General features: G+C 37.7%; 1 long non-coding RNA gene across 2 annotated transcripts in view; it reads right to left on the bottom strand.

Moving 5' to 3' along the window:
- Positions 1-25745, bottom strand: part of LOC134167081 (uncharacterized) — a 79695-nt gene that overhangs the window by 46679 nt on the left and 7271 nt on the right. For both annotated transcript variants that reach the window (XR_009966064.1, XR_009966063.1), the window contains exon 2: positions 14835-14887. This is a non-coding gene — a long non-coding RNA (uncharacterized LOC134167081). The remainder of the gene's footprint in view (positions 1-14834; positions 14888-25745) is intronic.

Raw genomic sequence — 25745 nt, 5'->3', positions numbered from 1 at the left:
GAGACATTACAAAGCATCCTTTTCCATCTTGTGGCAGAGTAAAACTGACAATATTACTCACAGGTGGACCTACCTTGTGTTTAAACGGTTTGAAAGCATTTCAGCCATATTTGGTTCAAGTTTGGAGAAAAGACATGGCACAGCCGAAGTTTCAGGTGGATTGCTCTTCAATTTTCAGCACAAAAGTTTATTACAATTCACTGATAAACTTTAAAGCGAAGCCTCAATTCATTTACACAACAGGAATTTTAAACGCATGGAAGATGGAAAGAATTACGATAAATCATCACTGAGATATACAAGAAGCCCAAAAAGTTTTGATTTGTACTTCCTGCAACAATTAATAACAACAATAGGTCAATTAATAATAAAAATAATTTCCATTTTGAACAAGTAATTAAACCTGATTAACTCTGTCTTTTTAAACTAAGGTGGCAGTAATGTAACTACAGGCTACATGACTGCGAGACCAGTGGTGAATGGCAGTCATTTCTGAACCCAGGTAATCCAGTTTTTGGTATCCTCCACTTCATAATACCTTCTCAACAAGGATTGGGAAAAAAACCTCAAAAATCAAGGTGAAAGCTGACATGGCTGATTATACCTGCAGATAGGTTACCGTAAGTTACATTTACTTGAATGGTGAAACATATTGTATTTTTTCCTTTATTTGAAGGAAAATAGCAACACTTATAAGGCTCTTCCTGATTCAAGCGATAAATTGCACACTGCAAAAAAAATAAAAACCCACCCTTTTCATCCCTGGATCAGACATGCTGTTCCATACTGCAGTGAGGAAAAGGTTTTAATTATCTAAGTAGCAGATGCAAAACAGTGGTTAGAAGCAATTTTTAGAGATTCCTTAACTATTCAATTTATTTTTTTTATTCCTAATACTAAATACCATAGAATGACAGAATGGTTTGGGTTGGAAAGGACCTCAAAATCATCCAGTTGCAAACCCTGCCATGGGCAGGGACACCCCACACCAGACCATGTCACCCCATGCTCTGTCCAACCTGGCCTTGAACACTGCCAGGGATGGAGCATTTACCACTTCTCTGGGCAACCTGTGCCACTGCCTCGCCACCCTCACAGTAAAGAACTTCTTCCTTATATCTAACCTGAACTTCCCCTGTTTCAGTTTGAAATCACTGCCTCTTGCTCTATTGCTACAATCCCTGATGAAGAGCCCCTCTTCAGCATCCTTGTAGGCCCCCTTCAGATAATGCATATCATTTCACCTTGAATAAATATCTTCACTTCTGTGCCTGTCCCATATGTAACATCCCAGTAAGCCACAGTCAGCTATCCCAGATGATTTTTGTTTGGATTGATTCCTCTGTGCTTTTATGATAGGCAGATTTCTAAGTAACTATGGTCCAGAGAGGAAAGTATTACTAACTGTAACCTGCTAAACATCAAATTTCCTTAATTCAGTTTACAAAGGTAACCACTAGTCCACCTGTGAAAGAACACTGTCAAAATCTTTCAAGCCTTATAAGCTGGTTGACCATCACAGGTGACAGAATATTTCGGTTAAAAATCCTCACTTTGCTCCTTTATATGACTCACTGTGTCCTTCAGCAAGGGAGTGTGCTGCCACAGCATATGAGAATAGCTAACACATTGGAGCAGATATGAACAGTGCGTACTTAGTACCAGCTTTCCCTTTGTCCTCAACATGCTCTAGGCATGATGGAGATCTGAAAATGAACCCCACTCAGTGGGATGATAAGCAAGCCTGCAGCACAAGCCCTATTTGTGGTTGAAACATTCTCTCAAAACAGGGAATGTGTAAAACTACGTAGCCATTAACCACTGTATTCATTTGCTCCCATTTTTGAGCTGCCATGCTCTCCATCCAAACTTCACTTGAGCATGAAGGCGCAGACAACATACTGAACTACTCCCTGCTTTCCTGCGCATCATGGTATGTGACCTAATCTGCCACCCGGGAGAGGCATACTGACTTTTTGAGAGACTCTCGGAATATACTACTTTAAGGACAGGGTACACAGGGATTATTTAGTTTTGCTCATGGACAGCCAGCTTTTTTCACAAAAATACTTCAGGTCATTCATGTTAGCTGACTGTGAAAAGCCACAATAAAGTTGCACATGACAACTGAAGTCCTGCTCACAGGGTGTGTACAGCCTAAAGGGAATTCAGACTTTAGCAAAGACAGTTGACACAGCCACACAAGTTTTGGCCTGCATATTAACGGAGTTTTTCAATTGTGTTATGATAACTCAACTGAGCTCATGCAATGAAACCAAAAAAATCCACAAACCAAGAAACCAAAACCCACTCACAGCATATGCCAGTCAAGTTACAGAAAAAACTCTTCAGCTTTCATTGTGACCTTTAATTCTCTGCCTATTTTGCAGGGAGTGTTTTGCTTAAGAGATTTGTAATGAGTCACAACACACCATTTCTCTCATCTATTTAACTTCTTTATGCCAGAAAAAAGGAAGTAATTATCACCTTCTTGCCCTTTCTGGATTGAGTTTACTGTCTCAGTTCAAACAAAATCCACCAGAGAAAGACACCATAGCTCTAAATTACTCCTGTTCCTTGTTCTATTGAGGAATGAATATACTGGACGCTCTACTAGCTATGACAACTGAAGGTAAAACCACACTGGAGTGAAGCTTGGTTTTCCTTCATGAAGCATAACAGAAGTGAACCAAAAGCCATTGGGAACTGAAGTTCATAATTTTTGCATCAGGAAACAAAAAAAATACAGGCCTTAAACACAGCGCTGAAATGGCTTAGTCTTAAATCAGTCTGAAGACTAGTTCAGTTTACTTCAAAGAGGCTGAGATAAGTTTGCTGGAACATTTGTCAATTATGCTAAGTAAAGCTTTTCCCTTTGGATTTCTGAACAAATGTTTCTTCAAGGATTTTCCTCAAAGTTTGCATGCAGAGATAATAGCTGTGGTCTCCCTCTCTTCTAGAATGCCTTCTGTAATAACACGGAGGGAAAAGAAGCCATTATGTAATAATAACACTGGTTGTTTCATTTTGAACTAAATCATGACGGTCATTAATATGACAGGGTTCTGGCAGATAAAGTTGAGAGAAAGAGAGCAGAATAATCAGCTCTAATTAAAAGTAGATCTGGAGGAGCTTTCAAAAGCTCATCTTAAAAACAAACAAACAAAACCTATCAGAAATGGAGCCTTGAAAGCGCTTCACTGAAATGCATATACGATTATCTGGAAAGATAATACTTACAAACTCCTTTTCTTCTCTTTTCTAATGCATATAATTTGACAACTACCTCCTCTATTTTTCGTAGCAAGAAAATATACTCTCCCTAGAAAATGCCCTAAGGGAAGCTGTGTCCTGCCTTTTGCATATATATATATACACACACACATACATATACCAACTGCTCTTTTCAAGCTTAATGGAAATGCAGTATTGCTCATTATACACATCTAAAGATTATTTTCAGAGGACAGTGGGCACTTTTGCTTGTAGCAGACTACAAGAAGAACCATGAATCTGCAAAAAGATACAGAAAACTGCAAAATGCCAAAAGATGGGAGCAGTTATGCACAAAAATTATTTATATTTTTTTCAGCTCAGTAGTCCTACTTCAGCCAGATGCAACATTTGTAATTTAAAGAGAGCTTTTCCAATTCAACAGTTTCTGCTAACCAGAAGTCACAGTACTCCTAAGGAACACTGAGCAATATAAGCACTGATTACAAAGAAGGAACACTAGTGTGAGGCATCCCTGCCCATGGCAGGGGGGTTGCAGCTAGATGATCTTAAGATCCTTTCCCACCCTAACCATTCTATGATTCTGTGATTCAGGTAACTATTCCAAATCCAAGTCTAGGAACTAGTAGCTGATTGTTACTAATTTGTGTGGTCTCTGGTCCAGTTCCCACTGGACACATATTCAAGCCAGAAAAAAAAACCAACATAACCAACATTCTTGTTCACAGTTTCAGGAAAGTGTACAAGATGTAACAGGTCCGGGAAATTCTTTGAATTCAAAGCCCACTCTGACAAGCAGTTTCTGTACTGGGACAATGCTGAGCATATTGCATTGGTGCTGATGAGATATACCTGTTCTGCATCTTCAACAAAGTCACACTCACATTTTAAATGAGTTGTGTATAATCCTGAAGAATCAGAATTCTTGAATGCGACACTAATGTTTTCAGAGAGTGTATCAGCAATAGCAAAAGACTTTCTGATAAAGTTTTTAGGTACAGCATGTATGGCATCAGTAACCTCATACTTACCTATTTCATCACCATGTTTTAAGATAGAGACTTAAGCCTCTTTTTACTGGTCTCACAAATAGCAAGAGAAGAATCACATACTAGCAAGAAAGCCCTTTAACAGATGCAAAGAGTCACACAAGCGCCCTCTTTGTAACACTAGCAGTCTGGTAACAGTATTGTGACACATTTGTGAGTCCTATGCTTTGTTCATGAACAGCAACTCTTGTCTTTAAGAGTTTTGAAGTCACCTTTAAAAATACATTTACTTCTTATGCTGCAAAGTAGCTGTTTATATTACCAAATTAGGAAGAGCACAGATAGTACGCATTTGGGTCCTTCATACATTTTAGCTGCATAAGGATTAACAAATAGAGGCCATAACCTCTTTATTAAGAGGTCTTTAAACTCTTATGTTTGCAGTAATTTCCGTGAGCCTCAGCTAGCCTTCTTCAAGCAGGCCTGATTTACAGGCTGATCTTAAACTTCAATTTAGGTTAGGAGAGACAGAAAAAAACAAACCCTGAGGAGAGAGGCCATCCACTTTAAAGTATATTGGCAGCTGTATGTAAAATAAAACAAATCTCTCTTCCTGTACAGGATGTTTCCTTAGGAATGCATTGGGAACAGCTCCACTTCCCAGTCAACAATAAACCAGTCCGAAAAAAGCATACTTGAAAAGAAAGGAAATATGCAACATGGTACATGACGCAAGCCTGGGTGTAAATGAGAAACTCTGAATCACCAATACATTCTGCCATTAGTGTTGCTGTTGTGACAGACCAATGTGTAAGCGCAGTGAAATCCTCCAAGTCACTCTAAACTTGCAGTGCCTTAGGTATCATCAGGAATTCAAACTGCAGAGGAAAGTCATGGCTTCATCTCAGGTCTTCCATTGTATATTTTCAATGCTGAAGAAAAAAATGTTTGCAAATCTACCTCTTTGCTGAAGCTAAAGACTTTTATCTGTATCTGTTTGCTACTCAGGACTGGCCTTGCTGTAACAGGACAAAAAAGCTTCAGTGATATACAGTCTTCAAGCACTCATTTGAATTTCAATCTAGGAAATTTCTCACCCTTCTAGCACTTTCATCTCTATTGCCTTCTCACCCTTCCAGCACTTTCCTCTCTATTGCCCTCTCTAAAATTAAACTAAACACATATTTCAATAGCAAATGAGACATTTACTCTTAACTTTTACAGGAGAGAATTTCTATCACATGGCAGAAGATTGATGTCGGGAGGCAACCCTATGATTCCAGATGAACAAGTGTCATTCTTTTCTGGAGACAGCTTCACAATAGTGAAACTCAAGAGAACCGAGTTGTGCATTGTTGTTTCTGCAATGATCCCGTTCCTGGAGGGCAAGTAACTTGGGACACCACAATTGTGGATAAATACAGTGTTACCAGTAATAATAAATCATACTTTGTTTTTAAAAAAGGGTGTGAAACTCAAAATATTCACAATCTAAAAACATTTCGTAGAATCATAGAATGGTTTGGGTTGGAAAGGACCTTAAGATCATCCAGTTCCAATGCCCTGCCACAGCAAAGACGCTTCACATTAGACCATGTTGCCCAAAGCCCTGTCATAGACCAACATTTTAAGATATAATTTCTAGGTGCAAAGACAATCAGGTGATTTTTTTGATTATATTTCACTAAATGGGTGGTATTTTGAACTATAACCAGACACATCAGATATTAGCTTACTTTCCTCAAAGCAGACAATAACATTATGCATTTCAATAGATTGAAATGAACTCTTCTCTACCCTTGACTAAACTGAATACTCTACCCTTTGAAAATTGTTTACTGCGTTTCTCAAGCACTATTCCAATGATTTATGTGCTTTCTGGTAGGACAGGTGAATCATGTTGAACTGTATGTACTAAAATTTTTGAATGTTTCTTATGGTCTGAAGCTCTAAGAAACTGAATGCTGGAAAACTTCCTTTAACTTGGTCATCATTATTCCAGATGACTACTTTGTTAAAACCTGCTCACATACAGCTCCATAGATTTCAAATGCAATCCCAGGATTACGTGACTAATTACATATCATCAAGAAAATGCGTCTTAAAAATTCTACTCAGCTCCCATTCCTGATGATTTGGTGTTATGTTCTGCTAACTCATTACTGAATCCTTTATGCAAATTTTTTTATTATGAGAATCATAGTTAACAACCTGTCTTCCCACCACATCTTTAGCAACTAAAGAGTGTAAAGAGTGAGGTGCCCCTATGGCACTATCTAGCTAATAAGCAAACTATCAAGTGGCTCAAATTTCTTGCCAGATCTTTAATCACAAAAGAATCATAATATTGTTGATACTTGACTGTGCCACACCATATGCCCAAAAGGCTGGAAAACACAGCACTTAATGTGTAATGAATCATCATAAATTATGATATGCCAATAAAATGCTGGGAAGGACTTTTGGCTTTGGTAGTTTTGCTCACACAAGGAAGACAACTGCGTCAGCAGGGGATTTAAAATGTGTAAATCTACACAAATGGATAGAACTGCCATTTGTTAGTATCTAGAAGCATGCCACAGAGTCAAGGGAAAGCATAAACATGGCATAATGCTGGTTATTTGGTTACAACCCAAACTCTAAATTTTCTAAAGCATAATAATAATCACATAAGTGAGGCTTATTCCACTGCTTGGAATAACATGTAGAAGGTTCTTTGAAACACAAGCCTGGAAGACTATTGTGCACCATTCATACCTACCTCCACAGAACAGCTGAATGGGGTTTTGGAGTGTTTAGGAATTTGAAGAATTTGAGAGCAGCAGAGCTACCATATCTTCTGCTTTAAAATATTCCAAAGTGTAGCTGAGAGAACCATTGAATACATATACTTCTGTATGAAGTTGTATATCATTTTGATTCCTGTTTTCCCTGCTTCACCTGAAAGGTTAAATCACTTGTAAACAAGCAGACATCATTTCTAAACTATTGTCTCCAGTTCCTATGCAATAAACCTCATGAGGAGCCTCACTGTGAAGTCTTTAATCACAATGAAAGCAATAAGATTACATATATGAGCAAGCAAAATTAGCCTGCTTCATTATATCTCACTTCTCATTTAAATCACAACATACATATTTACTTACAGGTTTGGTGATGGTAAACCAGGAGGAAAATATAAACCCAGCACAGTGCTACAATAAAGCCTGTCACTGTGAACAAAGTCTTAGTGTCATGATTGCAGCTGAGTCTTGAAAAGTCCAGGATATGAAGATGAGAAGAAGTAAATTTCCTTAAGGGGTTGAGCTCTTAATTTCCTAATGATGAGCAGTATACAGCAACATCTCTAAATAACAGAGGGTCTGCACAGAAAGGGATAGAGGCCAAGTGAGCCTTTCCTAAAACCTTGTGTGTGCCTCCACCAAGAACCAGACATGGTTGTTTTGTCCTTTTTAGGCTATGACTGCTTTTAGAATATCATTCTGTCTAATATTTAAAACTGAAGTGCCTGATAATGAGCAATAAAACAGAATTCCTCTCAGGTACTTTGCACCAAGTCTTTTAGAGAAGAAACAACTGAAAGCAACAGGCATGAGCTTACATCATTGCTCTCAATCACACTCAGATTATACGCCGTTCTTAGATGTTTCTGTTCTTTGATTTTCATAAAGACTTTAAAATTTCCTTTGTAGACCAGTGCTGGCATGCAGAGAGAACTGTAAAGAGTGAGCTGAAAACTGGCTGTCTCTGGGTAGAGCACCTTCACAGCTGTTTGAAACATCCTGCCAAGGTATCAGCAAATCTTTCACACTATGGCATATACTTGAATAGGGATGGGCTCCTGGATCAAAATGCTGCATCACAAAACTCACTCAAAGTAAATAAAATAGAAACAAACAATAAACAGGATACAACCTGTGTCAATATTTATTACATAACAGAACTCTTTATCACAGGCAGCAAGTTTCAACACAGTTTTGTCTGCCTGTTGGTTACATTTACCCAAATCTTGTAAACAACCAAAATGTAATCGTTTCTCTCAGAGAATAGAGAGCAGTTAATTTGCTAACAGATACATTACAATACCTTTCATCTGAAAAATCTCAATGTAATCTTGAGTAATTAAACAAGCCTCCTATTAGAGCCTTGTGTTTATTATTTCCTCCCAACTCAATATGTTATGCACCTCATGTCCTTGCATCTTTGGAAATCATTCTCAAAAGAGTTAAATGAGGACTGCACCTCTTCTGAAGGTTAATGCTGAAGCTGCATTGCACAATTTGCCATTAGAAACTGAAATCTGACAAACTGTCAGAAAGACCTTGTTTTCCTGTGATAAGATGATGACTTACAAAGAAAATACCCTTAACAAGCAAATTTTCAGGAGTCCAAGTCCCTTTAGGAATACAAGTCAAAGTCTTTAGATGGGTTCAGCACCCTGAAGCTCTGTGGATTCTTCCCTAACCAAGAGCTGTGAAAATTCAGCCATGTCATTTAGATGCCTAAAAGGAAGAAGTAGCAAATTCTTTAAACACTTCTTATGTCCTTTAAATCTGAAAGCCTGTGAAGTAACTATGGTATATATTGAGAAAATCAGTACTGAGAAAAAAAAAAATCAACATAACATGCCCTCTATACTCTAAATCACTTCATGTAGGCAATTAAATGTTAATGTGCAATTAGTTCTTTTTCGGCATTGCATTCATAAAGCACTGTCCCTCCCCAACTCCACCTGACCTAATTTGACAAGCAAAGCAAGTAGAGAACTTTCCCATGTCAGCAAGAACTGAAATGTTTTCTATTACCAATACAGTTTTTTCCAGATAGAAGGGCTATTGGCCATGTCTAGGAGTTATGGATATAAACTTATAAACTCTTCCAAACTTTATTTGCCAGTCACATGGTGAAGAAAGGACAGCCAGTTCCTGCTGTTTGCTCTTTGTTATACATGAAATATTTTCTGTTCCATTTCTGGATGAATCACTTTTAGGAAAGTCAGCAGGGAACCAATTTCAACATAGTGTATGATGTCTTTGAAGTCTGCCTTCTGCTCTGTATCACAGCAGTGAACCAAACATTTACATGCCTCCTTGGCTTGCACTTCATGATGCCGAGTGCATGCATCTATGCCTGTCTATGAATCCATACTGGCAACTGAATTTGGAATTTCTCTTTGTTATTGTATTGCAAAACTGTAGTTCATTATAACTAATTTTGTAGTAAACTATGTTAGTGTGAAGACAGATTTTACTTGTGGCACTTCTCACTTTCCTATATCCACTAAATAGTATTTCTTGATATAAACAACAGACTTTCCTACAGTTTGGATTATGCCAGAAAATTCTTTACAAACTACAGTGATGTTTGTAGAGATTGGATACTGCAATTCATATACAAAAGCATCTTGGAATGAAACAGAATGGAGAAAGAAAAGAAGCAGCAAAGCCCAGCTGATGTTCTAGCCAAGGCATCCTGTCCTAATGTGACAGTCTGAAAAGGAAGAAACAAAAGAAAGAACACAGACACTTGGGGTCTATGTTACACACAACATATGTACCAGATTTATATCTGATGCAAGCATACAAATAGATAATATAAGCTGGAGCCTCCCCATTTCCCTACCAGCTTAATATCATCAGCTCATTAATGCAAGTTATGGGTCTCAAGGAGGAAACTCAAAAGGAACACAAACAGCATTCTGTGAACGCTGCTTGTGGTACCACAGAAGGTGCTGCAAGAATTAAATGGAGAAAATACCTTTTTTTTTTGCACAGATTCCTTCCTGTACAACTGAAGAAGCTGTCTAGCAATTTAGTTTAAAAAAAAAAAAAACAAACAAACCAATAAAACCAAGGAGGCTCAAAAAGTAGTTGTGCTTGTTTCCGCAGGCGCAATCACAAGATCTAACACAAATACTATGTCTCCCTCGGAAATTTGTCCTTTAAAACCTGAGACTATGAGAGCTGCTTACACCAACATTATTCTAAAACAAAGTACAGCAGAGGCAGAGTTTGAGAACTGTGGAAGCCACAAATCAGGTGAAAAGGCACAGTCCAGGTAGCTGCTGGCTGGAAGGCAGTTTGTGACATGGATAGAAATGAGAGTGTTATCTTATAAAAGCAGATTTTGATACTGAAGTTCTCACTATGATAATTGATATTTGAGATATATATATATCACTATATATTAATATGCAAACACTAGTTGATATAAACTAGAACTGTCAGTAAAACTTCAAATTTCTATTACAAGTTTTTTCTTACAGTTATCATTTTATAGCAATTATTGCAGCCTTTGTGATGAAAAAGGCCTTGCATTTTATGAAATACTTAATACAATTCTGATGTTAGTTAACTGAATCAGGTGAATTTTGCCGAGTGTCCAAATAGTAAATTCTGATCATACAAACATTGACTTATGTCCACAACCTTAAGTGCCTGTAGTCTGTTTACACTGGGGTAAAGTCAACCAAAGCTTTTTCCAGCAGCAAACAGCAACTTAGACACGGAACTGGTTTATGCCCTTCCATTTTGACCAGCCTGAGATTCTACATTTCTCCAATGTACCCCTCAGTTCCTAATTGCCCAGGCCAAACCAGTACTCGCTTCTCTAGAAGGAAAAGGGTGATTAACAAATTTGTTTAAATTTTGTTTCTAAAACCACTAGTAAAACCTAAACTTCAGCAGTTTTTAAGTAAACTATGTTCACCTTACAAACTTGGGACTCACAAATATATGCTTCACTGCTCCTACGAGCTTTTCACATGATTTTTATTTTTACTGAAAACAGCGATCAAATATTTGAGGCAAATCTTATAGGCTCAGATGTAACTTGATAATCTTCCTCATCCTTCTGTACACCAGTAAAACAAATTTCTGTATTGACCCATCAGCCTGAAAATAATGACATAATCTAAGATGGTGGAGTTGTTGTGCAAACTCTCCATACCCCAGATAGATGAAACTCTAGCCATAAGCTATGGAATAAAACCCAACAGACTTCGGCACTGTAATTGTCTTGATGTGAAAATGTAGGGTCTCAATGACTTCGAGACAATGGAGTTGGCAGAAGCCACCCAGTAACTCAGACCAAGTTAAGACTATTCCTTTTCATAGAATAAGAGGTTTTTGAATTATCTTTGGGTTTAATATTACCTATATTTAAAAAAAAAAAAAAATCCCTCACACAGCACATTTGATTTTTTCATCATAAAGAAAGATATGTTAGTTACAGTTGGGTCTTGCATGCTATTATGTGAAGCTAAATGTTGAAATTCCTCTTTACATGCCTCCCTGGCGCCTGAATCACTTCCAAATTTTTAGTTGATTAGAGCCCACTAAGTGTTCCTGCCAGCTTTACTGCATGTTCATCCCTCACACTCATTAGATTCAATGCAGTAGCAGAGATTTGTTTTCTACTTGATTTTGTTAAAGTGATGGCCTCCTCTGAAATTTTATCAGTTACAGTTTACTGTCTGTGAGAATGTCATTTTTATGGTCTTTAACTGGGCTCTGTTATATAAGCCAGTGTTGAGAGAGTTCTCTTTTCTAGTGACATGTTGAGAGTTGTGCAGCATAATAAATGAGATGCAGGATGATTCTAGTCTGTAATCCCTTCCCTTACATATGCCTTTTAGATGTCTAAATTCCAATTCTTAGCCTGTACACAGATTCACCTTTTTCTAGTAAGTTATTCAATAGAGCCACAGCCCTGATACCTATATCCCTGCCTTGTATTAAGGATGATAATCCACAAGAAATGTAACACCCACAGAACACTGCACTCCCTTATGGATGGATTGTAGCCACACACAGTTCATTATATCTGTAACTATTACAACTATATATATATGAAAGGTCTTTGCTTTTTTTTAGTAAGACTCCTTTAGGGGATCAAATACCCCTTCTGCAGGGCTTTGAAGTGGGTGAGGTGAGTGTTGGCCCATATCCTCCATGCCTGCTTCACTGTGCAGGTGCCACAGCCTGGATGAGGAACTAGGCTGCACCTTTCCTCCAAGGTCACTGAGGTTGCTGTTCTGGAGGGCACAGCCTTAGCAGATACCATCTGATTCATCCTAAACTGCTCCGCAGGGGCTTTGAGCATTAGCATCTTTTCCACACCCCTTGCAAAGTTTCTGTTGGCTTTACTAAGGGTGCATTTCCCACACTAGCCAGTATGTGCATGCTTATGGCATTCTGAATTGGAAGTGAGAGTTGGTCACTTGTTAAAGGAGAAAAGCTGACAATTAAACAACAGTGTTCCTATTCTAATAACCATTTTAATGCAGAAGGGAGAGCAGTTCAAAGAGATAACAAACATGCATATACAGCTAGCACCGTATCAGATAAATTCATGTGTTGCTTTTTAATAAGCAAATTTACCATAGAGTAACAGTCATGAAAAATGTAAATACAGTAAGAAAAATCGCAGAACCATAGACTGGTTTGGGTTGGAAATAGCCTTCAAGGTCATCTAGCTATAACCCCCTGCCACAGGCAAGGGCACCTTGCATTAGACCAGGTTGCTCAAAGCCCTTTCAACCTGGCCTCGAACACTTGAACACAAAGAAGAGGAAAGGGAGACAAAGCCAGAGTAAATGAAATAACATGTTTAGAGCTTACAGGAAAAACCAACAGCTAACATTCGCCAAGACAAAAAATCAAGCACATAAGATAAATTGATCTATAATAGCATACCCTTAATACTAAAGTACATGCTTAACTACACTTAGATACACTGGTAAATTGGCTGAAAATGTTTTGCATTTTATAGGCTTACACCTTTAATACAGAGTGATGAACACAAATAAATATACTCCTATTTCAGGGTCTTGTCAGCCTGAGTGGCAGTTATACCAGTGTTTTAATCTCCTGTTTCTCCCACAGCCTCTCCATGTCTATTGGCATCCAGGAGCATCAGCTCACTTCAACTTCTGGCTTGCAAAATCTCTACTTTTCATTCAAGCATCTCCGAGCACTCCCTTCTTAAACTAATGTGCAACAATAAACACTTCACCAATCTGAAACTGAGTCACCGTGTCTCTCAATGCCAAAACCAAATCATTGCCTGAACATATTGCTGCAAGCCTTGTTCTCTTCAACTTCCCCATCTCTGCACAGTTTATTATCCTTTCATTGTGTCATATATAAAATTAGAAGCTCTTTAAGGTATGGGTAATTTATTTCCTCCATTCCATAACGGGCCTAAAACAGTTCTGAGAAGTATAAAAAATTGAATTAACACAACAAATGCTATAAAGTAGTGAACAATATACAAACCTGGTAACTCTTTTCCTAATTCACTTCTGTGATAATCCTTTCCACTAAATCCCGTGAAGCTTTTAAAGTAAAAAAATCCCACTGTCTGTGTATAAATTAAAGTTTTTGAGTTTAGTTTGTTCATGTTATTGCTACCACCCCACGCTCCCCAGAGCTAGTTTCTTCCATTTGTTTGTCTTACACACATAGAAGATACTGCTTTATTTTTTATTATCAGGATAAGAAACTGTTGGTACTAAAATACGCTTAATATACGTGATTCCTACTTCAGCACTCCACCAAGCAGAACAGAGGTTCAATGATCATAGAATCACACACTTGTGAAGAATACACTATGCACACAAATCAAATAAATACCAACTTTCAGACCATTTTTTGAGCCTGAGTAAGATTTCAAATACTCCAGCCTTCCTTACCACTGCTTTAAAATTAATACATAAAGTCATAATAAATGAAAATGTAATTTATGGGAGCAACTTTAGAATGGAATAATTTAGCTAAAAATCAAGGCAACCACTTCATCCTGAAACATTCTGCTGTGTTAGGGACATATTTTCAAACTACATCACCCATAGTATATTAATTACTGTAATCTAGTTAAGAGTAGGAGTTACTGGAATGCTATTAGTACATCAAAGGTAACGCAATAAAGTCAGGTGAGCTGGGACTAATCAGCATAACTCACATTCTAGGATACCACAAGAACACATTTATTTTGAATACTTCGATATCTTCACACAGATTTTCTCATGCAACACTGTTTTTGCATCTGAGCCCAAACATTTCACACCAATCAGTTAAGGAATCTTTTCAGTTTCTGAAAGATTATTGTTTTGTTGAATTAATATTTCTTTTCGTTGCTGCAACTGGAATTTACCTACAGCCTATAAAAAAAAAGTCCTTAGGATGTGACCACATAGTTTCTGAATAAGGGAGTAGAAACCCCAGAAAATAATGGTTTATATTGGAAACACTGACTCAACCTTTAACTATAGAGGCGTGAACTGTTACCTCTGTAATTACCGGTCAACCTCAATCTTTCCTAATTAAAGTTTTCCTCTGGTGGCATGTACTTATGGCTAACCCTTACTGTTTATTCTACAATATATGATTACAATGAACCCAGTGTGAGTTAAATGATGTAGTTGTGTCTAGCTACATACAGCAAATTGACAGAACTTGGTAAATAATCAAACCAACCTCTCCCCAAAACCTATGATGCATAGCAGCTTCATACTTCCTCATTGCCAACACCACAGCATAACATAAGAATGCACTGAACATTCATCAAAGTATGAATTCATCAAAGTAACAAAGGAAAACTGTAGCTTACCTGAACAAAGGTCTCCTGTATTCCAGGCCAATTCCAAAATACTTTTCTTTCTCCTACAAGAAATTTCAGAATTATATGTCAAAATCAGTTAAAAAGATAGTATAAACAAAAATATATATATTTCCCATTTAATGATGAAATTCTTTACTTCTGAGAATTGTTTAAATAAAATTCCTCAAATTAACATTGCAATAAAGCCTGATATTTTCAGGTAGTTAGAAGTAGCAACATCTATTACGATTACTTCTAAATTTCCATCATTAATTACTGGTTCTTTTTTTCAGTTATTTATAACTATGCCAAATATCTATCACCTTGGCTGAAATTTCCCTGCCTCAGGATGAACTTTTCAACTAGACTGGTTCAGTTATTTCTGAGAACAAAGGCTTACACAGTGTAATTTGCCCTTGGATGTGCACATGCAGGAAGAGACAATCATTACTTGTATGATAACATACAATTTACCATTAAGGATCCTTGACTCATTCAGGGTATAAGGCTAGCCAGTATTTCTTGGGTGAGAAGCTATTTCTTTCTATCCTCTTTCTTATCCAGGACATCTCCAGACATTATTTACTGAACACTGGAACTGGAAGAGAATATTTGAATCTAACAGAACTCCTCTTAGAAATTTTATACAGTGCCTTGTTGTAACAGCTGAGTACTTTTCCAGCATTAATCTTCTGAACTTCTGCAGTGAAAGAGAGCACTATTACTCTCATTTTACACATGCACAAAGATTGAGATATACATGTATATAATCCAGTAATTGTATTCCCAAATGAAGATGTCTGCAGTACACTGCTTCAAAGCAATATATACTACTGCATGTTTGGAATTCAGCTCCCACTGGCTTTTCTTGCTGCTTGCTTTTCATTACCATTTGCGTCCACTTATCTTGCTGGCACTTGGATGCAGAATAAAATACATGCAGAAGCCACATTTGTAATGCATAAGTGAAAATTAGGACAAACCAGCTAACTCTCTGAACCCAGACTTACATCATGAAGCTCATGGAATAACTTTCTACAGAACAATTACCACCATGAAATACATGCAAGGTATGTATATTTCCATTGCATTGGAGCTATGAATATAAGTATCGGTCATAGAAATGCTCATTACACAAAAATGTGTTCACTGTTGTATCTTTAGGTAAAGGTTTATTGATTCCGGTTTAAGGAAGTTTTACTGCCCATCCAGCTGCTTAACAAGGTCAGCAATTATTTTAACTGCTATGATCAGGGTGCATCAAGCACAACATAACTAGCTGGTTGAGGGCCCACTCTACACTGCACTGGTGCAACCCCACCTCAACCATGTTCAGCTTTGGGCACCTCAGTATAAGAAAGATATCGAACTATTAGAGCAGGTCCACAGGAGGGTGGCCAAGATGGTGAAGGGTCTCAAGGGCAAGAAGCAGGTGAGTTAACTGGGTTTGTTCAGTTTAGAGAAGGCTGAGGGGTAACTCTGATGGAGTCTATAACTTGCTCATGGGGGTTGCAGAGAGGGAGGTGTATGGTCTCTGTCTAGTGACCAGGGACGGGACATGAGCAAATGGAATGAAGCTGCATCAAGAGAAGTTCTAACTGGACATTAGGAAAAGGTTTTTCACCGAGAGGGTGGTTGGTCCCTGGAATGGGCTCCCCAGAGAAGGGTAATGGAACCAAGACTATCAGAGTTCAAGAAGCCCTTAGTCATATTGGTTTAGTTTTAGGTAGTCCTGTGAGGAGCAGGGAATTGGAGTTGATGATCCTTACAAGTTCCTTTCAACTTGAGATATTTGATGTTTCATAGACAAAATTCTACATAGGGAGAGGAAGTGGCACAATTTGCACATTTTATGTTCTTTTTTTTTCTTGCAGTGTGGCATAGAATACTTTGTATTGCTTTGCTTGAGGGAATGACACAGATCTCATATCAATTACTCACCCATCTTCCTCTCTCCCCTCAGGAAGAAGAATATTATTTACTGAACATTCACATGTAAAATTGCATGTCACTAGAAAACCAGAGATCATGCCTAATAGAAAACTGAAAGGCAAGCTGCTGAGAGAAATTCTTTCTAAGAGGAGAGGAAAACTGTTGGCAGTTTGCTTTGAGGGGTTAAAATGAGGTAATACACTTTTAAAACTGATATATCTAAGCTTTGTTGCAACAAGTTACTTGAGCCTCAAGATGGGACTAGGGGAAAAAATGAACAAAGCCAGACAGAGCATAAGTGTGAAAACTGAATCTTTAATTTTGTTAAACTTCCCCCTCTGAGAGTTTATACTGCTTTTCTGCCTGATAAAATATACCATGCTCTGTATTGGAGTGGAACAATACTGTCACCTGGTGGTTAAATTTACTAGTAGTATTCAATCAAATTCAGGCAGAAAAATACCTCTGTTAAGCACTTTGCAGAATCTATGATCCAAACAGCTGAACAAGTTGTTGAGATTCATGAAAAAATTTAACACCACTGTGATTAATTCTAGTGACAGGCACTAGTGTCACGACAGTGGGTCAGGAAACCAGTAACTAAATACTTTGTTACAGAAAGAGCAAGAAGTTGGTCCTACATGGCAGATTCAGTCTGCTTCCTCAGACTTCTACCAACTCTCAAAGACACATTCACATGTTGCAGAGAGGTAGCCTTGAGCTCTTTGAGGCAATGTTTTACCATTTTAGTGCTGTCCTGCTGTCCCGTAACACAGCTTCAGAACAGACTAGGAGCTTGTTACAATTAATCTTGGATCTGCAGCCAGAAAAGAACTTACGTATTTAGAGTGAATCCAATGAACTGTGCAGAAACGCCTACAGGTTAGCCATAAACTGTAGCCAAGAGGAATTTTAAGTTATATGTTACTCATTCATGTATGTTCTCACAACACGTGCAATTGACTGACAACAAGTTCTCTTAATGGAAATATGTCCTCTGCAGGCTGTGATTTTTTTCCCAAGTTCAAGGCCAACCAAATAGCTTTATTCTATTAGAGCTCCTCAGAGCATCACAACACAGGTGGTAAAGCTTTTATTAATGAAAAATAAAAACCAAACCCAACGGTCATTTCCTACATCCCCATCACTTTGATTCCTTTTCCTTACCACCTATGGGACTACAATGTGGGTTCTGCCTCTGGCTCCCCATTTGTCCCTCTGTTCTTTTTGTGCCTTGTTTTCTCTTTGATCTTAGCCATGCAGGAGAAGAGAAAACAGCAGAAAAGAACATTCAGCATCTCAGCAGCTTTCAGACACTGAAATGAGACAAGGTTTGGAGACACAAGGGTCAGGAAGCAACATGGATGCTTTTTTAGAACAGAAGTTTAAACACCATTTTGAAGGTAGACTATGAAAAGTACTTACACCACTTGTAAAAACAGACAAGCAAAAAACAGATCAAGGAAATACCTTTTAAAGAACAGTGTGAAAGTTAAAGTAAGCATAAGGCCTGTTTTACTTTATTTGGTTGTTCAGCTACCCTAACAGGGAATACTCTCAGCTTAGAGGGATTTGCCTGTGGAACAGAACAAGAGACCACAAAAGAAAATCCCTCTACTTGTTTTGGCTTAGCTGAAGTCAGGACTTCGAGATCCACAACCCAGAACAGATCATTGAGCTCTCTTCTTCCTATTGTGTGGAAGCATCAGGGCTTCATCTAGTGTTCACAAAGAAAATTACAGTTAAGAAGAATAAAACCTAAGCCAAACCATGATATATAGCAATATTAGCCCAGACAATTTCCTTCAAACTGTTATCAGGAACAATGTTCCATATTTTGTGTGAAGTTCAGAATGGCGGTTACATACATGATTCACAGTAATATCCATCCTCCAAAATATACTAACAGTGCCTTAGTCTACAGATTATACTCATCTGGTCCGAACTGTCCTAAGTGTTGTTAAAGTTTCCTTGATTTTTTTATTATTTTAAATTCAGTGTTTATAATGTATAAGACTATTAAAAACCTTAGGGCAGTTTCATTTGGTTATAATTCTCTAGTTCAACACAGCTATGGCTACCAATTCAAGTGACTTGTCACTTGGCCAATGATCTCCAGATAAATTATATCCCCTACATAAAGACAAGCAGAAAAATTGTGTGTAGTCTGATTGTTTCAAAAGAGCTGAGACAGTTTAAGAATAGGGTCCTAATCTGTTCCTGATTATTATAAAAACATCAAACTCAAGGTCAATGAAGAAACCAAGGAGAACTTTATGAATGGGGTTATGCTACTCCTAACAAACCTAAAAAAATTTATTCAGTGCTATTTAGAAGGGCAAAATCTAAACTGTGGCAAAGAAACTTGTTTAGGAATGGCTAACAATGTACAGCAAACAGTGTAAGATTCTTGTATCTTCCTACAAGATGCTGATTGTAGAAAGCTCTGAAGATGCATAGGTGGCTAAACTCGCATTGATGTCATGATATGGATCAGATGCCTCAATGTCTAAAATGAGTACAGATTGAAAGTGTGAAGCCATGTTTAAGGATAGGGATGTTAAAGGAATTACATTTTCAACATGCTCTATCCTATTAGTACTCAGAATATTTTGATTTTCTACCCTTGTTTTACTACCAGCGATTTTTTCTTCAGAATTTGTCAGACAAACCTTAAAACCTTAAAAACATTAGCAGTTCAACTTAGTAATCAGAATTTGTTTCAACCCACTGTCTACAAACCTACAGCAAAGCAATATAAAAATAAACTCTTGGATGACGTAGAATTAACAGATTTTTTCCTCTCTTGCCACATGCTCCCTACCATATGCCAAACAAGGTGCAATGGCACTGAAAAAATAACAAATGTGAAAGATTCTGGGACTCAATAAAGAACTTTTAGTTTTCATGGAAATTTTGGCCTGCGTCGCCTGTTATTTGAAACAGGACATTCATCTTTGGTCATACTTCTACAACATTCTGTGCATGTCATAATAGCAGTTGGATATCTCTGTCATCTAGATAGGTATTTCAAATAGAACTACATACTACTTTTTTCTAAGGTCAATAGGATATTTCTGATATAAATATTTATTTGCTCTGATAATTCCATTGATACAAAAAGTACAGCCATAGCTTGAGGGTAAATTTGTTAAATTATCTATTTATTCTCCAACTTCAAAAGAGTTTATTTAATGTAAACAATTGTCTTTAACTATGCAAATATTAAGTTATCAGCTTTTCTTTGAAGTCTTAACATCACCATAGCCAAAGACTGCAGACTAGTTACAAATGGATGTAACAGTATTAATCTCGCAAGCTGAACCCTCTCACCAGCTTGCTATCCATCAGCACAATGGCTGCTGCCTCTTACACTATAAAGAGGTCTGAAACCAAGTGAAAAGGCATTGAGTTGCTGCTGCTTGATAACCTTAACATAGAAAGCAAGATTAGAAATTGTTTTTTCAACAGGTTCTAAGTTTCTTTAAGATGTATCTTGTAATACGCTGTGGATGGTTTGTCCTACTGGTGGTAGACAATCCTGCATCAGTTAAACATTTCAGCCTTTATTAGCAAAACTCCTAAGTATTTTGCTTTTTAAGCAAAGACATCTGGGCAGTTTAGTATATCTGTTAACTCAGATTTCTTCCAGTCCTTTCACAACCTGTACTGGCAGGGCTTACCAAAGTTCAAACTCAAACTATACACTTTCTTTTCCTTTGACAATGCTGAAGAGATTATCTGTTATTTTCTCACACAAGTAGTCTGAAAAATACTTCCAGTAATTACATATGGTGCAACCTCAGCTTTAGTTAGATCAGGTACAAAATGAATATAAGTAGCAAAATACAATTACTTAGTGGAAATCCCCTTCAGGTAATCATTGAATCATTAGCATTGGAAGGGACTCTAAAGACATGCAGTTCCAACCCCCTGGCACAGGCAGGGACACCTTCCACTAAACCAGGTTGCTCCAAGCCCTGTCCAACCTGGCCTTGAACACTGCCAGGGATGGGGCAGCCACAGCTTCTCTGGGCAACCTGTGCCCATACCACGACCCTCACAGTAAAGAATCTCTTCCTTATACCTAATTGATATCTCCCCCGTTTCAGTTTAAACCCATTCCCCCTTGTCCTATCACTACATGCCCTTGTAAAAAGTCTCTCTCCAGATTTCATGTAGGTCCCCTTTAGGTATTGGAAGAATACATGTATGGAAGTTTATGCATGTACTTCACATGAGGAAAACAGAGACTGCTGCAAGATTATTTTTTTCAAAATAAAAGGAACATAAAATCCTGAAATACACATTGGTATTTCAGAATGTCCAAATTAATTAAATTAAAAAATAATTATGTAATTAAAATAAATTACCCAGTAATTAGAAAAGCAAGATAGATACTTCTATTTCTCTATAAATAAGAATCCCCTATAAAAAAAATATGAGACAAGAGAAAATCTGCTCATCTCTTCTGTTGACAAAATTAGCTGCATTTGGAAAGATATCTTAAGAAATGGTTTGTTGGGGTATTTTTTTCTTTAGGAGTAGAGTTTTGTAGGTTTTAAAAAGTAACAAAACAAAATTAGAAAATATTTAACAATGGAGCTAGAATTTATGATTATGGTGAATATAATATGGAGACTATCCTCTCAAGTGAGTAGTTTAGTTTTGCTATTTATGAATTATTTGGTGTCTACAGAAAGTAGAAAGACATTCTCAGATGGTATAAATATGCAGCATTTTACTCAATTCAATGCTAATTTACATCAGTTAGGGATCTGACTCTCACAGTGACTAAATAGGTGTAGTTCTTTGAGGATGCTAACTGCAATCTTTTCATTTAAAAAGCAAAAATCACTGTTAAATCATTGCCATATATTCCTTTCCAATGGAAATGGAAAAGAACTAAATAACCTTTAAACATATCGCTACTTCAAACACTGCAGCTGAAATCTCTGTCCTGGTACAGGAAAAAAATGTCACAATATTTTATTGGAAAGCTCATAATAAAGCACCTAGAATTTTAAATGCTTATTTTTGATCAACAAAATGGTCAGCAAACACATTTTTGTGGGTTTGCCCAGGAACTGCTCAAGTCAGCTAATAATTCAACATAAAAGCTAAAACAGATATTCACAAACCTGGATAATTTGTATGGCTATAGTATGTTTTTCCTTTCCCCATTAATAATTCCTTTGAGTTGGTGAGACCACCCACAGTGAGATCATTCTGTTAAGTCACATATGGGGAGGGAAAGGCAGACAAATGAAAAGTAGAAAGATCTCTGGGAATATCTGGTTTTAAGGCTAGGATAAACGGAAGACACACCCAGTATAGAAGACAGCTTTTCCTAGTAGACTTTAGTCCTGGAGTAAAATTCACATTTATCTCAGCTGGACTTTTTTTGGGGTCTGCTTCTTAGACACACTGTGCAACCATAGTGGTATTTTTCTTTCCTAAACTTGATCTACAACAATGATTTAATATTTCTTAGAAAAAACACACAGCCAAGAATTCTTTCCCCCAGTCTCTTCCACATCAATCAAGTTTAACACCAGGCATTTCAAATCACCTTTGTGGTCTAATCTCAAGTCACAGATCCTTTAACTATCATACTTGAACTGTCAAGTAGACTCTTCTCACAAAACTTCCACAGTCATAAACTAATGAAGTTTAAACAGAGCTAGTCCAAAGCAAAAGATTTTAAAACTGATTGCCAGAGTAAACACACATTTGCATTGGGCAGCAGGTTAGCGAAATTCATTGATGTTACTAGAAGATCTAGGAACACCTTTCCTGACCTACGAAGTTTTGAGATTAAAAACTATCCCCTTACATTCTGGAGTGAGAAAACAGTGAAGAGAGATCCTCATTTTCCGGAGAAACTACTCTACTGTTTCTGAAAGCAGCCACCATAAATTTATGCATTACAACTATAAATTATGCTTGAAGATTTCACTCGCAGGAATCCAAATTTTATAATTCATAAAGACTTAAAAAGAATTGTGGCCACTTCTGAAATTGAGATTTCAACTCCTAAGTAACAGGACTACTCTGGAAAACATTTTAATGGCTAACGTACATTTGCACTTCTAAGCATTAACTACTTAAACCTGTTTGTGCAACTCATGCTTTTGTCTCCGAAGGGTATGTGAATCTAACTCAGCTTGTGAGTTTATTAACCACAGGTCTTCATGTTTTAAAATCTATAGGGCCAAGAATTTCACCAATTACTAAAGGGATACAGAGGCATAAACGATACAATGGTAAATTTTACATATTGAGTTTTTTTCTCTTGGGGGAAGAGTATTTTCCTACCCACAGGATTCTTGCCACATTTCCTTTTTATTTCTTAATTACATAACCAATATACAACATTTTTATCTCTGCATCTTACACGTCTTAAAGGTTTAACTAATACTTTGCGCTGTTTCTCCTATCACCTGTCATGAATTGTTGCAAGGATGATTTACCTCAAACAAAATCCTATAATTTGATGGTTAGGGTTGGAAAGGGCCTTAAGATCAATGACTTCACTTTGGTTTTCTATCAGAAAAGATATGTCTGAAACATATGTGCAACTTTAGTTAATAAAGTTTCCATGTCTGAGAATAATATTAATGAAAGTTTACTTGAATTTAGCATCTGTAGAAGCCTTATTCAGGAAGACCAACAGGTAAGACAACTTATTTTACTTCTGCGGTATCTGTTATTTGACCAGGCTTTACTCATCTTGCATAAAGGCACACTTGTTTGGGTTTTTTGACATTACTTATGGCATTGAAGGTACTACAAGTACTTCATTAAAACTACAGGTGCTGAGGAATACAGAATCTCTCCAGGAGTTACACTTTAGCTACTAAATCTTCTATACTAACTACTGCATTTTCTAAATAACATCCAAGACCATCTGCAGATTAGGATTAATTCAAAACTGACTGAAATCAACAAGATTCAGAATGAATCCTCAGAATGTTTATGAATGATACCAAATTTGAAGAGGTGCTTCGTACCCTGGAGTGCAAAGCTGCCATCCAGGAGACAGGCTTCTAGTAGTGAGCCAAAAGGAAATTACTGAAGTTGAACAGATAGATGCAAAGACTCAAAACATCCCGTGTAACAGTATCAGCAGATGACTGACTGGCTACAAAGCAACTTTGCAGAAAAGAACTTGATTGTCCTGATGGGCACTCCCAATGGACATACACAAGCAATGTGCCATTGTTGCAATGAAGATTATGCATATTAACAAGAGTGTAACCATTGGATGAAGGGAACTGATTAAGCCCCTTTATTCATCACCAAGTCTCATCTGAATGCAATGTATAGTTTGCAACCCTCAAGCACAAGAAAGTCCCTGAACAACTACAGCAAGTTCAACAAGACAGTCAGGACCTGTAGTACGTGACACAAGGAGAGACAGTGACTAAGCTCAAAGATACGGAATGTTGACCCTTGCATATTTTCGAAACTCAACCAGACAAGACTCTGAGCAAGATGAAACAGTTTACATGGGCCTTTCTTTGAGCAGGAGGTTGGACTAGGTGGCCTCCAGCAGTCTCTTCCAACCAAAAGCAAAATATGAAGATCTTGATAAGTTTCAACCTGCAAGCAGCCATATTTTACCTGGATCAGAGCTTTTATGACTTACTGTGTGCTAAATCATTATCATATTGACTTTCCCCATTTTAGCATGCATTTAATATTGATGAAGCAATCTTATGCTTCAAACAGAAGGATCAGATCATGAACTGCTTTAACCTTAATACCTACAATGTTTCATGTTGTGACTTGCAGGGCTATAAGCAACCTTTTTCTTTTTATAACTTATTTCAACATATTTTCAACCATAAATATGTAGAGGAAGACTATATTATGAGTCATTCACTAGATGAATCATTTCTCTTCATAGTTTGTTTCTATTCTTACAATAAATGCTATTTATGATCAAGTTGCTACTACAGTCAAAATACATGTCATACCCTTCACTGGTGTGCTTACTGGAAAAGAAGAACATCTCTAAATGACAAGCAATATCATGCAATGTCTCCCCACATGCCCCAGTCTTGCAAAGGGCACTGCACAGAGCCTTCCAAGATACTTAGAATCATAGAATCCTAAAATAGTTAGGGTTGGAAAGGACCTTAAGATCATGCAGTTCCAACCCCCCTGCCATGGGCAGGGACACCTCACACTAAACCATCTCACCCAAGGCTCTGTCCAACCTGGCCTTGAAAACATCCAGGGATGGAGCATTCACAACTTCCTTGGGCAACCCATTCCAGTGCCTCACCACCCTTACAGTAAAGAACTTTTTCCTTAAATCCAATCTAAACTTCCCCTGTTTAAGTTTTAACCCATTACCTCACTATAGTCCCTAACGAAGAGTCCCTCCCCAGCATCCTTACAAGCCCCCTGCAGATACTGGAAGGCTGCTATGTAGTTCTCCACGCAGCCTTCTCTTCTCCAGGCTGAACAGCCCCAACTTCCTCAGCCTGTCTTCATACGGGAGGTGCTCCAGTCCCCTGATCATCCTCGTGGCTCTTCTCTGGACTTGTTCCAACAGTTCCATGTCCTTTTTATGTTGAGGACACCAGAACTGCACACAATACTCCAAGTGAGGTCTCATGAGAGCAGAGTAGAGGGGCAGGACATTCAACTTGCTGGTCACACTTTTTTCGATGCAGCCCAGGACACGGCTGGCTTTCTGGGCCGCGAGTGCACACTGCCAGCTCATGTTAAGTTTCTCGTCGACCAACACCCCAAAGCCCTTCTCCACAGGGCTGCTCTGAATCTCTTCTCTGCCCAACCTGTAGCTGTGCCTGGGATTGCTCCAACCCAGATGTAGGACCTTGCACTTAGCATGTTTTAAGCATTTAAGCACACCAAGTCCTGTTCCAGAACTGGGACATTAATTTGTCACACCTTGATTCTGTTCCTAACTTCAAACATAGCAGAGCTGCAATGCCACAACCAAAATCCTGGTAA

This window comes from Pezoporus occidentalis, unplaced genomic scaffold, assembly GCF_034315485.1.
Source record: "Pezoporus occidentalis ecotype Australia unplaced genomic scaffold, CSIRO_AGI_Poc_V1 ctg28, whole genome shotgun sequence".
Lineage (NCBI taxonomy): Eukaryota > Metazoa > Chordata > Aves > Psittaciformes > Psittacidae > Pezoporus > Pezoporus occidentalis.
This window is presented reverse-complemented; position numbering and strand designations above follow the sequence as displayed.